Source organism: Achroia grisella, unplaced genomic scaffold (assembly GCF_030625045.1).
Source record: "Achroia grisella isolate CSIRO2021 unplaced genomic scaffold, CSIRO_AGI_Agris_v1 utg779, whole genome shotgun sequence".
Taxonomy (NCBI): domain Eukaryota; kingdom Metazoa; phylum Arthropoda; class Insecta; order Lepidoptera; family Pyralidae; genus Achroia; species Achroia grisella.
In genome coordinates this window covers 2547980-2561950 of record NW_026713019.1, presented here as the reverse complement: position 1 = coordinate 2561950, position 13971 = coordinate 2547980, and the positions used below count along the sequence as shown (strand labels likewise).

The 13971-nt window shown below is 33.4% G+C and overlaps 1 protein-coding gene across 2 annotated transcripts in view; it reads right to left on the bottom strand.

Annotated features, from left to right (window-relative positions):
* LOC131850730 (ecdysone receptor) overlaps positions 1 to 13971 on the bottom strand; it is a 262866-nt gene that overhangs the window by 172201 nt on the left and 76694 nt on the right. Inside the window, exon 1 of one of the 2 annotated variants that reach the window (XM_059201073.1) lies at positions 13336 to 13782. The exons of the other annotated variant lie outside the window; for it this stretch is intronic. The gene's annotated coding sequence lies outside the window, so the exon portion shown is untranslated. Of the gene's footprint in view, positions 1 to 13335; positions 13783 to 13971 lie in introns of those variants that run through there. 2 annotated transcript variants of the gene reach the window in all.

Here is a 13971-nt window from a genome sequence, read left to right as displayed (position 1 = left end):
GCCGTCCCGTTCGCACCCACAGCTGGATTGCGAGGTTGTCTCGCAAAAGAAACGCTACAACTTTATCTGACAGCGACGCGACGCGATGCCGTGAGGCTTTTGTGCGTTTTCATGTTTATGTTTATAGGAGAACACGTACAAGGGGTGCTTTGAGCGCCGTTTGCTGCGTAGTTATAAATTCTGCGACGTTTTTGTTTTTATTCCAGTGCTGTGTACGTACCTATTTAGCACGCGGAATGTTGAAAGGTTTTAGAAACATGCACAAGCATGCGTCATCATCTAATATTCTTAACTGACTACGGAGAGTTTCAAATTTATTTATCTACTTATAAGTTCCGTGAAACTGAGTATATTATTATTTTTTTATTTAGTAAATAAATATACTTTTTGAACATCTTTTGTACTGATTTATAATATAAATCAAGATATATAAATTACTATAAACATGTTCCAAAAATTTTTAACCTGTCAATTGAATTCCTCTGAAATATTTTGTTTTTAAGAAAATTCTGAAATTAAACCATAGAGTAATTGAAGTCTGGTAATGTTTTCTTCTTACAAATTCACATTTCTCACAAATTCTATGTCCTATAAGATTTTACTAAGAAACATTTTGATATCAATAAACACAGTCTACTTGAATCTTAAAGGAATGACTTGCAAGCCAAAATTAAAATTCAAGTTTCGTTCAAATTTAACCAACGCCAATGTTTAATATATATTCTAATATTTACATCTTATGAGTAATATATTTATAAATGTAATATGACACCAATGTATGTAACCTTTAATAAACCTACAACTTGCTAATCGAATACAGTCACAAGTTTCGCCAGCTGCTATGATTGTGTGCCAATTAAACGGTGTGATTAAGGAATATCAAAGTGGGAAGTGTACATTTGGCGGCATTACGGCAACGATGGCGTAACGTTCGAGTACTATATTTACTTTCGGGCACGTGTTCCGAGCTGAATGGGCGCAGGCCTTGCCCTTGAACCCGAGGGGAACGCACGCGGCACGCACCGCCCGCCCAAACGACTGGCCGCGCCTCTGCCGCATACCCCCACACCTCGGCCTAAAGTACCACCCTGACCCCACTGATCAATACCCCGCTTCCTACTTACACAGTTTCCGTTTACATGTGACGCCGTAAAACTAAATACTACAAGTCTAATACTCACTACAAATATTGACTACAATCCATAGCGTACTAACTATACTCGTAATATAAATGCGAAAGTCCGTCAATTACGTTTTAACTAATTATTACTACCAAAGATGTATAAAAGCCATAATGTAACTTGGCGTGGAAATAGATTATATCACGTAAAAATACAGCCTACTATATATTTTATCTCAAAGAAAGCAGACAAAGTCGCGAAATCGGAGAGTAATATTAGTTAACTAAATAACGTAACTACATAAGTGCATCTGCAGTTAAAATATTGGACCCGGTTACTAGAAGTTTTAAAAAACGTTACATACATGGAAATTTTATTAGAATTGACATAGATCTTATAGAAACGCCTTCTGTTACGTAATACGAAAAACATAACATCAAAACTCTTATTACCATTCTGTTTCACGAAACTTTTTTCAATGAACTGATTCAAATAACCGGAGCATTTGACTTTCAAAATGATCGATAAACGGTTGAGAAAATTCCCGAATGTTTTCTTGTATGATTCTCACGAGACTGATCGCTTTTTGCATTTTATAAAAAAAAAGAAACCCATTTCCGCTGCTCAAACGCAGTACAGTGCGAATTGCAGTCACGCGAACTGCATAATTCTATGCATATCTACCTATTGTAAAGGTGTGTGAGTGAGCCGAGTGTATTAAAGTGCAGATCAATACTTTACTGTCTACGATTCTACGGTATTGTTATTCACGTGTTCCAGCTATGACTAAGACGTAACTTCCCATTTGTTGACATAAATTATGTTATTCAAGAAATTAGCACAGACGTTTTAAATAACACATATTGCGTGTTGAATTATAACAACATGATAGGAATGACACCGCATTATATAAAAGTTATCTATGAACAATATAAAACAGTTTATGATCTATTGGTAGAGTTTTATGTGACTAGCATTGGCTTGAATAGTTAGTATATATAGAATATACATACATATATATACTTTTTATTCTATTTCTACATTTATTCTCGCGATTAACTTGAGATTACTACTGTATTGATTTATAAACAAGACTGCAGTCATAAAGCAAAACACAAACTATTAACTCAATCATTAACCACCATAATAATGGCCTCCTTACGTTTAGTGACAAATAGACTAGTAGTTCTTATAGGTATTACCAGTATCTACTTTAATAATTTCATAAGATAATTTACTATAAAAACATTGATAGATGAAGGAAATAAAACATGATAATAAAAATAGGGTAGTTTTTATAAGTTATAGCCTAAAGTCACCTTGGCCGGTTTTCACATCTGCTATTTGCCGCTCTGACGAGCAAGTGGGTCGCTCGCCAGTGCTACCCATTGTCAATCGTGCGTCTGCGCAATCTAAAGTACAGTGCTTAGCTATCCATTGTTTGACCAGATTTGTAGCAGTCAATGGCCAGTTGAAGGTTAAATCTCGGATTTTTCACAGGCTTCTTATTATTTTCTTCTATGAAATATATACACAGGATGTTAGTATATTAAATTTGGATTGCATAGTTACTTCATGTTGGTCTAGATTAGCATCTGCAATTTCGTTTGTTGAAAATAAAAATGAGTTATGATATTCTGTAATATCTTTATTTCAGTGTTCTTACTCTGATCTATTAAGCTCAGAATATAAATATGCTATGTTATCATGGTTCTCATAACGCTATGAATCATGTTCCAGTTACAAATTTCTTAGAGACCGGCTCCGCTGTTTATTTTTTATTTCGGTCAATGGCCGTGCGCGGCCCATTGTGCCACTCCATTGACATTCATCTAGGGTTAGATTTAAACATTCGTAATACAAGAATATAGTTCTAAGCCACATAGAAGTTTTTCATTAACAAAGATGTACTAACGCACGTGTAAACACGCTACTCATGAAGAATTTGCAACAAAAGCGCTTTTTTAAACATTGACCCTTACAATCTATTCAGCGCAAAAACTAGTTATAGAGTCACGTTAGAGTGAATAGTAGCGTGACGCGGTAAACATCTAAAAGGTAAATGTACTTCTTTGTAAACTATTTATATTTAAACTTCAGCTAAATTGTTAGTACGGGATTACCGAATTTCAAGCCTAATACTCTTGGCATGTTTTTCGATAGGTTTTTTGTTTGGATTTGATTAGTACGTACAAACTGATAAATTTTACTTCGCGATCAGTAAAAAATACATCTGTATTCGCGTAGGTAGATGATGTGGTTACGAGTTCTAACCATTGCCATCACAACGGCAAATTTCATTTTCGAATAAATTTGGACGCTTGTATTTTTCAGTATTATTTTGCTTTTTGTTTTCTAAAGAGAAAAAGAACATCACAAAGGAACTTGGAAAACAGTCAGAGATACTTAGTTAATTTTCAAGGTCACGTCATGTTGTCATTATAGTTAATTTGTAGGCAAACATAATAATGAAAAATTGCTTTAGCCTAACCCGGCTGACGAAGAATTGGGCTTATTAACTCAATTTACATGCCTACTCTCTGCAAATTTTAAGAACCTCATTATTCTAGGAAAATAAAGTCGCGCATTTGTTTACTAGTTGTTCGATAAATTGTTACAATAATAGAATTTCATAGTTTACTGATATTTTTACGTGCAACATAATATTTACTTTTAATGGGACACGCGGCAGTGTTTGGTCTAGGCATTCTATCGAAACTAGCGTATGTTGACCGGGCGATTCACCTTGAGACCGCACCTTGCTTTGTATAACTTTGCCACGAGGAAGGAACACTGGTCAGTTCTCTAGAAAACCGGACTTAAGACTACTTAAATTGGTCGCGTATCATCGTTTGGTACAATGCTCGAAGACCGGTCCACTGTGGGTGAGCGAGTTGTGGAATGCATAGGACGGACTGAGACGGAGTCATTTGAAAGTGTACAAGTGAGTCGACTTATCGACTTACCACGAATATTTTATTAAAATTGCGATTTTATCATATAATAACCATGGTAGATAATAAAATTATGCATAAACCTAACAAACAAGGAGCTTGTGAATTTGTTAGCTCAATCCAAATAGTTTCTTAAATCTGATATACATTTACTAGTCGCTTATAACGTTTTATGTTTTATTGACAGTAATTTTAAACATACTATTATTACGTGTAAATGTAGCCATGCTGAGGATTTCATTGGTGAAGTGTGGGTTGGTGTTTTTTAAATCAAATAAATGACATCAAATTCAAATATAAACCCTCCACCATCGCAACTGTGTATGTTTGTTCAATTAAATATCACCTGGATTTTATTAAAATTGAAAATGGTTCTTATAATTGCACACCGTAATCATGAAGCAGTTCTTTGTGGGTGCTTAGTATTGAAAATAGATAGTCATTCATAATAATCATAACAAAGACATCTGTTTGGTAGATATATAAAATTATGCATAAACAAGATTCAATAACAAACGTTAACACTCTGCAGATATGGCTTATGTGCCAATGTATATACCTATTATGTTATGATTTTATTCCATGCCTATTTTTTTGATATGTTGTAACGCGTCTATAGCCTGATTTTGATACGTTTATACTATTCAAAATATTTTTAATTTTTACACAATTAATTTACTGGTATATACCTCAAGTATTAAATATGTACGTCAAATATGATATGTATACGTCATTAATTTTTTATACCCCTAAGAAAAAAAAATATTTTTTTGTATTATGGACAATTTTTTATTATTTACAATGAATATACATTTATTTTCAGTCTTTCACCAACCCCTATTTTTAATAGGAAATATTCTTATACCGTTTGTCTCGCTTTCACGCCAAAACTACTAAACTGATTTAATTGATTTGTAATTTATTGACAGTCTTGTAAGATTAAGTGAACAGGGTCGGTCTAGGTTTTTCATTATTAGAAATGTGTAACGGGGTAACACGTTATTTAGTGCGATATTGTGTATATTACAATAAAATTTAACGAGAAAATATTATAATGATGTCACTGGGACACTCATTGCCTTACTACTATATCGTCCGTTAGTCGCGATTTCTGGAAACACGAGAGGCGCTCGCTATTGGTCGGTCGGCGCGCGTAGATGAGTAGATGAGTTGGACGAGTCTTACGGCGCCGCAGCGTAAGTACTTACTATACATACGTAGTATACATATGGGTGTTACAAATGTTTTTATTAAATTACTCTGTTATCTAAGCAAGTAATGTGTGCTTATTTTGAACTTGATAACATTCTGATACTTTCAATATCTTTAGCGGTATTATGTAACTACTAGTATTGTTTGTAAACAAAAATAAAACAGTATTTATTAAAAATATATTTATCTAATAATTATTTTTAAGTTTCTTTGTTATGTATTTAAAAGATACTTTTTGAAATGTATGAAAGAAATGTATGTACCTACATGAAAAGATAATTTTTGACATGTATGAAATGTGTGAAAGAAATGTATGTACCTACATTAAAATATAATTTTTGAAATGTATGAGATGTATGAAAGAAATGTATGTACCTACATAAAAAGTTCATTTTTGAAATGTATGAAATGTATGAAAGAAATGTATGTACCTACATTAGAAGATAATTTTTGACATGTATGAAATGTATGTACCTACATTAAAATATAATTTTTGAAATGTATGAGATGTATGAAAGAAATGTATGGACCTACATTAGAAGATAATTTTTGACATGTATGAAATGTATGTACCTACATAAAAATTTCATTTTTGAAATGTATGAAATGTATGAAAGAAATGTATGTACATTAAAATATAATTTTTGAAATGTATGCACCGTACAATAACAATACACGTTAAACATCATACCACAGAGTCATACGCAAAAACAAACTGCTATGATATTAATGAGAAAGGTAAATCAACTTTATGGTATTCGAGTTAGGGTTGATTTCTCTCTTTTTTAAATACTATTTTAATCTTACCAGTTGCCAGTATTCGAAGACAGCTACGATTCGTTATTTTAAATTATTATGTAATCGATTTTTCAGTACAAATGTAAATAACCAACGACACTAATAATGTACTACTATATTCCGTTCTTTGAAACGGAACACTGCTATAATACAAAATAATGAAAATTTACTGTTCACAACGACTCATTAAAAGCATCATCGAGTAATGCGCTGTAATAAAATCCTGTTATCGATTATTAAAAAAATCGATAATACATGTATTTATTTTTAATATGACAACACTTCATACATAAGTATTATTGGAAATAGTATTACTTGCTTGTTCGGCTATTTTTAATTTACTTAAAAATTTTTTATATGTTTAATTTACAATAATAATATATTTAGTGCTTATTATTGGAAAATATAAAAAAGACATTTAATTAGGCCGATACAAATGACGACAATGCCATCTATGAAAGCATTTTGAAAACATTAAGCCCCGTATTAGCACTGATTAAAGTGTAATTAAGTACTGGAAAATAACAAAATGAGTAAATATATGAAAATTACTTTTCTAAACGCATTATTTCATTTTAACATGTATATATAACTTTTTAAAAATTGATTAAACATTTTTGAAAACACAGTTTTGTTTTTTAAAACGTTTGCAAAACTATGAAGAATTCCATCGATACCAATCACGCCATCTATATGCAACTTTTAGCAATAATAATGGCTACTTCCTCATTGAGTGCCACTGCCTGGACCTTAGCCAAGGTAGGCAAATGGGAACCCCGTTATGTGAATAAACAAGATAATCAAGTTTGTTAATTCTAATTTATCACTTTAACTTTAGTTAGGACTTTCTCCCAGTAATCAGCAATTCACATGGAAACTTTTCCTCGTTTATTCATGAATTTTCACTGCTTGAATATTATGGATTTGTATCTGTATTGAGGGGATATTATTACACTATCAACTATACCTGATAATATATGTGTGATGGTAGTTGAGCAAGAACAGTGAAGAGATCATCCCACATTACTTGGAACTTGTACGCCCGTAGAAGTAATGTGGTGTGTGAATCGGAACAAGAGTTTTTACTAAAACTTATCCATTATTATATTGCCATAACTGACGCTTAATATTAATATTATGCGTTAATAAAATATCAGTCTGTATGTCTGTTTCTGACCTTTTCGCGACTAAACAGTTGAAAGGATCTGAATGAAGTTTAATCCAAAAATAAATTATATAGATAGTAATACAATGACGGACGGATATACTATCTGTTATCTAAAAGCAACATATCAAATGGGTAACGATTAGTTCATTAAAATACAAAACCTAATTATTTTTCATAGTGTAAGTACATCACATATAGTAAAGTAAAGCAATACTTATGAAACAGGTGTGAAAAATGGAAACGTGGATTCGTAGAGCGATTGATCGAATCATAAATGACTCTATTTTGGAATTAACTTATTGCTCTGTACAAGTAAATTATACTGTTTATTCATAGGTAGTGAATTACTCTATGTACATAACTTACGATTGGGAGTGACAGTTGACAATCGAACTGACGGAAAATAAAACGTACGTCCAAAACTGTGGATTATAGACATCACAGAATATATTGTCAGACAACATCTGCGTTGCCACTCCATATTTATAAGACCGTATTTATTTTCTGACATTGTTATTAATATTAATAATTCTAAAGGTTTTTCTTGCTGTCATAATTCTTACACCTACAGAAACTCGCTATCTATTACCTCATCAGAAAACCGCCCACTCAGGTGTGGCGTATAACAAACTATTTGTTTTCATCGTCCCTGCGGCTGGCTCGGAAACCCCGATGTTTAACGGGCCGCCCCAATTCGGGCCCGAAATAACCCGCACGTTGTCCCACTTTCTGTCCCCGGCCTCTGCTGATGTGATTTGCTGGCTCGATATACCAGTAGGGATGTTCCGATATAAGGTATCGATACCTTCTCATTTAAGTAGTACTCCAATCACTTTTTATTCCAATTACTCATATTTTTTTATTACTCCCAAATATATGCTTCCATAATTTTCGATTCCCGCCAAAGTATCGAGTTTTGCTCATCTTTCAGATAATTTTGTAGGACACAAAAATAGTCTTAAACAATATCTGATTGCAGAAAAAAATGTAATACAAAAACACAAAAGTTTTTGTATTACAATTATTTTTCTGGTTATTTCTCACTGCATCAGAGTGATGAAGTTTCTTTTTATTTATCATATTTCAAATTCGATTTGATTCCAAGTTACTGAGTACCTTTTTTACGTGGGGAAATCCGTCATGGAGAACCTTAGAGGAGGCGACCGGATACGGACTCCTACCGGCTAAAACTTCACGGTGTCCTCCGGCCCCTACCAGCACCAGGACCAAGATTAATACTGATTAGGTACCTATTACAACATTGATTTAATAACAAAAATACTTGGTATCGAAACAAAAATATCGAGTACTTCAATTCACTTCAATCGGACATCACTAATACCCACCAGTCGAATGATGACCTAATGATTACTTTCGCGTAGAATGTAACATTATTCCATGTTACTTCATTATTTTTAGAGATTTAGTAGAATATAATTAAGTAAGATAATTTCAAATAAATCTTAAGTAAAGTGAAGCGGGTAATATTCAAGAAATTAATCATTACAGTCCAATTATCTTAAAATCCTGCTTCTGACACGAGAAATGCCTCTCTTGTAATAAGGTTTATTGACATTCCTTAATTTCTGTACTGACGTTATATCTTCGAGGAATATTTTAATGGGCTTAAAAAGGCACGTCACTCTTTTCGTATATCGCAACCCGTATCATGTATACATATAATATTGATTGTATATATTTCAATATATAGCAATAACTTACAGTGTCATCTGCTAAACAAAAAATCAATTCATCTATTTAAAAGGTCGAAACTCCAATCGCAAGTGTCAAAACAAATTATAGAATGACATAATTTTGGCGTCCCCTCGATGTCCCGTTCGTTCCCGTGAACACGCGTCCGTTTGTGTCTATGCGAGTCCGTTATCGTTGTAGTCACTATAAACGTATGGGTGTTGTATAGTGTATCCAAATATCAAGTCGTCGGGGTGAACGACCGCTGCCACTCCGCCACCTGCAATCGCGTAGTCTGTGTTGACACAAGCAACGAGCGACAATAACTGACGTGACACTCTCAAGTGATAATGAGTATCAATGGTATGCACTTGAGACTTATGTTTTGGCATGTATAATAATAAGATTTAGAACGACTTACTTCTGTACAAAAATATTGGCCATAGTGCAAGACTGTTTTTATTGCAATGAGATTTAAAAACATAATAATTATTTAATGCTACATTTTAAATAAACAATAGATAACTGTGATGTGTCTGTGTGACTCTCAATTATTATTATAATTAACATCGGTAGTAGGGACTTGAAATTATGATTTAGGAAGTCGACTGTAATATGTTATGTATCCTGTGAAAAAAATTTTGTTCGAGAATATCACCATGAAGGTTTTATGTCAATTCAAAGTAAGTGTCTATTAGGTACTATAAAACAGCAATTTCATATTTTAACCCTTATTATTAAGATTTAGAATTCCTTACTACTAAAAAGTTTTATAGGGTACATGAGTTAATAGTTTTTAAAAAGTTTGTAAAGTTTTATTGCTGTTTATTTTAATGACATTAACAAATATAATGATTGACAATTTATGAGATACTGCTCTATTTTTATTATTAATAAATATAAGATATAGGGCACATGCCCATAAATTATCATTCATTGTGTTTAAAGTACAATAAAATAACATCAGTTATTTGTCATTATTACTATGTACATATATATAAATAACATATATTAAGACACCTATATGGAAGTTAACATTTAATTGGAAATTTACCTATGTTACATAAGGTAAAAAAAGGATGCCTGAAATGATTTCTAAACAAAATATTTATTTTGTTAAATACAAGTGAAATGAACCACGTCAAAGATCAAAAGTAAACCAGCTTTGGTGCGTTAAAATAAAATACTGGTAGCATCATTAATACCCGCAGCGATTGCAACAGACATAAACGCTCTCATCTAAAATATGACGAACTGAGAATAGTGAAATTATACAAATTCTTTTGCAACATGAAAGTGGTAGAAAAGTACACACTTTGTATAATATAAAATTTTTGAAATTAACTCGTTGAAATCGCTTGATTCTATCATTATAGTAGAGTATTTTCTAATGTTTTCATATTTTCTTCCATAGATTTAAATTCATACATTTTCATTATTCTTATAATTTGACTATTCTTTTACCTACGATACCATATTGAGACATTCAAGAAAAGATCTTATTTATTCCTTCTTAAAAGGCTGGTAACGCACTAGCAATTTTCCTGGTATTGCGGGTGCTTATTGGCGGCGGTAATCTTACCATAAAGCTTACCATCAGGTGAGTCGAACTTCTTTGCATTTGTATGCAATTTATAAAAACTGATTTTTTTTAAACTTTTAGTAAAAATACTAACGTTATTTGACGATTTTTATTATACGATAACTAACACTAAGTGAACCTAGTTCTCTTACAGTATCAGTAATTTGTCCTATCTTCAGATTAGGTCAATGAAAGTTGAAATTACATGGTGATTATAGATTTTTTAATATGTTATTGATATCAAAATGGGCAGTGATAAGAGTATTACGACACTAAAAACAGTATCAATAACAATGAAAAGTTTTTAAATAGAGGCTTTAGTTTTTAATTGTAGTAAAAACGTTAGGTATATCGAAATAGCAAAAAGGTTAACAATTCTTACTCAATACATCAGCGTGGCTAAATTTAAAACGTTTTAAGTTTAATAACAATAACCGTTCCATTTTGTAGGATTTGGTGACTTGGTATTACAGTATTGAATTACAAATGGAACTGAGTTCACCATCGTGGTTTTATTACGCGAACCTCGGCATTCCCGAGTGAAAATTGGGGGCGCGGCCTTGTCCTCCTTCAGAAGATTGGCATATTTTATCTACCGTTTGAACTACGGCCAAAGCGAGCTCGACATCAGATTTGATTGATGTAGATCCCTTAATATTATTCAGTGTAAGTATTGATTTTTCAGTTAGTATGAATATAATTAGCAAAATTTGCAACGTGTACATCTACTCGTATACTAGATTCAAAATTACTTAAAATCGTCTATTTTCTAATAAAACAGGCATTATGAAGGTACAATGGACTTGGATCTAGCTAATTCAATTTAAAACGTCAAAGACGTTAGTTGAATATTATGGATTTTAATACCGCTATTTAACCTTTAACAAAGAAGTTATAATACATTGCTATAAAAAGAATTTTCTACGTGTCTCATTTTTTTTATAAAATGCTTCATTAATCTTTTAAATTTTAATATGTATTATGATTATTCATTCCTTCCTATTTCATACCTAAAATGACCATTTTTTCCGATAACTGTTCAACAACGTTTTCTTTATAGTCAAAGATCGGGTAAAGTTACGGGTAAAGTTGGATGAAATGACTATGATTTTTCCACATGAAATTTTTACAATATTGCATTTTCTTAAGCTTTCATTTAAAAACGAAGGCTATATTTCATGTAGCTTTGAAAACTATACAGATAGACATCGTAAGTTAAGTAAATTAGATAAAAAACAAAATTACTTAAATATTTTTTTTAATAATATTTGATTATAGTATTTCTTCTGGTCGCAGGATGATAGCATTTTCTTCATTTGTTTTACGTATCAGTTTATTCTGAACATTACTCAGCCACGTTATTTCTCAAGATCAATTGAACATTCATATTTTGTTGATATAAACTTTTATACAGCGGTGTCTTATGTACTGGTCAATATCTACTCGGCCCCATCGTGATTTGCAATACACAAAACTTCGATTACCAATCGTCATCCCTGCCAAGCTACATTTACTCTATATGCACCACCACGTCTATGACTATACAGGTAGTAGGTATAGGTAATAACTTACTCTTAGCGTCGATGTATTGACTATATGATATATATTGACTGACTATATATGTATTACGAAATAATATTTTAACTGTACACGTAGTTTTTAGTTTGTGGTATTACTGTACATTGGTGTCTTTTAATTAAGAGCTAAATTAAGTATACTGTTAGTGATAAGGCGGTTCCAAAGCCGTAATGGGATGTAAGACTTGTATGAACAAATTAAAGAGCAGTGGGCTGAGATTTGTACCTTTAAGAACATCAATCGTCACCTCGAATTCATTGAATAGTCTAGAAAAAATATACTAAGTATAGTGCCAATATCACTCTACACTAGATTAATTGTACACTTCTTGCAGATATTTGGTATGTTAATACTCGCATATTAATCCCTGCGGCGATCTATCAAGTGTCTTTTATTTAAATGAAGTATGGATCTTTCTAGTATAAATATGTATCTCCGCCATTATGCAGGTAACATGTTACGTTAAATGTATAGAAACCAAATTTATTTATTGTTACTTCAGAAATAATTACGGTACTAAATTATAGTAATTAATACTTCAATAGTTATACTTATAATATAAAATATATTAATAATAAAGTTAATCTATTTGCATTTAGAACGTATAATAGTGAATATAAAAATATTTATTATTGAACATTTATTTAAGAATGAATAATGAATTAAAGTAATAATTATTAATTAGATCATTTATGTATTATTGCTTTAATTATTAAATCATGATCTCTATTTTAATTAAGCACTAATAAGTACAGAACGAACTTAAACACTTCGTTGCTTTAAAAGTAAACAGAACGTTATAAGAAGGAGAACACTAGAAAAACAATACAATTGGCAACCCTAACTAATGTATTGCAATAGTGATAACGTACCATCATTACCTAATTTTGAAAATCATTTTATAACTACTAACATATTTCTAATAAGAATCTAATGAGAATTGTTTTTCTAATATTCCTACAAAATAATTTACTTTATTCATTAAAGTAATTTCAATTTGATAGAGGTTATAATTTTGTGTTACGACAAATCAGCTGTCATGTGGCATTCGGCGAGAGGCGACGGCGCCGTTTTCGAACGCAGCACGCGCCTCTCTCGTTCCTACTTGCTGACAAGCGACAGCAACACTTTCCAACTTGCACGCTATAAATATTCAACGACCTCTCTGCCAGCAGCCGTCGCTCTCACCGGTTGTACCTACTGCCCCAACCACCACACCGAAATACCCACCTATATACAGTTTAGGCTCAATTTTGACGGCCCACTCTCCCACTTAGCCAGAAATACTGTCGACTCGATGACCTGCGTGTGCACAAACGCCTCTGTCTACTCATCCATCACTGCACATCCGCACTGTACGGCGAGAATCACGATTTCACTGTCACAGCACACGGCGGCCGACCGGCCAGCCGGAGTCACGGCACGCACCAGCACTGACGCGGATCGCGGCAATTGCTGCAGTGGATAACCTAACATCAATCTTGGAGCGCGAGGTAAAACTACCGCTGACGACCGAAACAGCGGCGCGCGAGGCCAACGCGACCTCCACGCTCGAGAGCGTGAGAGCCGTCGAAGCCTGAACAGTGGCAGGTAAGCTGCGTGGTGTGCAGCGATAATGCGGAGAGAGGTGTACGAGACGACGCGCGTGACTCGCCGCCGCCGACTGACGGGGCGCGCCGCGACGAGCCTCGGCACACCACCACACGCGCACCCGCGCACACTCGCGCCCGCAGCCACCTCGCCTCGCCGCTCACTGCTCGTCGCGTCGCCCCACACCACTACACACCGATGGCGATACATCGACACTCCAACTTCAATACTCCGCGGCTCGCCGGACACAGAGATCCGCAGATATTTTAAAGTTTC